General features: G+C 45.2%; 1 protein-coding gene across 1 annotated transcript in view; it reads left to right on the forward strand.

The window, feature by feature from the left end:
* The window catches only part of NUFIP1 (nuclear fragile X mental retardation protein interacting protein 1), a 29,903-nt gene that overhangs the window by 3,297 nt on the left and 25,247 nt on the right, over positions 1-1,359 (forward strand). The gene's annotated exons all lie outside the window — the stretch shown is intronic.

Raw genomic sequence — 1,359 nt, forward strand, 5'->3', positions numbered from 1 at the left:
AGGTACACTTTGTTGTTGTGCCAAGCTGTTGTAAGTCAGGAAATGTTTATAAAAGTTATAAAACCAAATAAATAACCCCATAATAGTTGGGGTTTGGTGGTGTTTTTTTTTTTTTAATTTGGTTTTGTTTTAAAGGCAAATAAATTCCTTCATTCACTTCACACAGAAATCCCCAAGCAAATCTGCCAGTGTAACTGTACTACTATAGAGCTGGTGTACACTGGGACAAAAAGTGGACAAACTAGCCGGAATAACTTAGACTAGATACTGCCAAACCACTTGGTATCACAAAACCACGGCCTAATGCTAAGTTTAACTTATTTTGTTCAGTGGATTCATACACAATATAGATACTTGCAACATGTTATCTGCATGTTGATGGAAAGTGAATAAGCCATCAATATAAAGATGAATAGGAAAGGCTGCATTAGCTCAAACAAGCGTGAAGTCAGGACTTCAGTACAAAGCCAAGCTACAGACCCAGAGCTTGATGTTGCTATGGTGTCAGCTAAGGCAGCAGCTTTGCTCTCTCTTCCTACTGCTCCCTCTTCTGGACTAAAAAAATGAGGAGCAGATGAGCACAGCAAACCTTCCTCATCGGAGCTGCTTTGTTTGGAATAACCAAGTGATCACTGAAACACTGCCAGAAATTGAATATGTATACTAATGATCTGAACCTGGATTAAAGACAGGGAGTTCTAATGCTCAAACCGTTACTTCCAGAGCTATTATTGATACAGAACATGTAAGAGTTGAAGTGGAGGAAACTGAGCTCCGCTGCAGAAGAGCCAGGCTGGCAGTCAGCTGGTCTCAGAGAGATCCCACTTCTCAACATTGGAGGCCCTTGCAGGTGAGGTGAGCACCACAGCCTCACCGACCGCAGGTCAGTTCTGCATCCCGAGGAAAGCTGACTGGAAAACGATATTCACGGAGTGTTTTGGTTTGACAAAGGAGAGCATTGCTGCAAAGACCTCACCATCATCTTTTTTTTTCCTCCCTGCCCACTAACTTCACACTCGGAGCTATTAAAGAACACAGGCCTAAAAGTGCATATGGGACTTGAGCAGGCAGATAATAACCAAATCAATGCAGTACCTTTTTAAAAGCAAGTTTTAGACCGTTTTATAACCGTAGTACCGCCCCACATGAGATTTTTTTTTTTTTCTCATTCCTGAGAAAGTCACTATAAAAACCACCCGCGAAGGTTATAGCTCCACCGAGGCGTCGCAGACCGGCCCGTGAAACGCTGGCTGCCGGGTGACCCCTCCACCACCACACACCCCTTCCCGCACCCCAACACACCCGAGGAGACCCCGGCGGGGCCGCGCTCAACCCCCGCCGCTTGACACGGGGGGGGAC

The sequence above is a fragment of the Charadrius vociferus genome, unplaced genomic scaffold (assembly GCF_000708025.1).
Source record: "Charadrius vociferus isolate BGI_N301 unplaced genomic scaffold, ASM70802v2 scaffold210, whole genome shotgun sequence".
Taxonomy (NCBI): Eukaryota; Metazoa; Chordata; class Aves; order Charadriiformes; family Charadriidae; genus Charadrius; species Charadrius vociferus.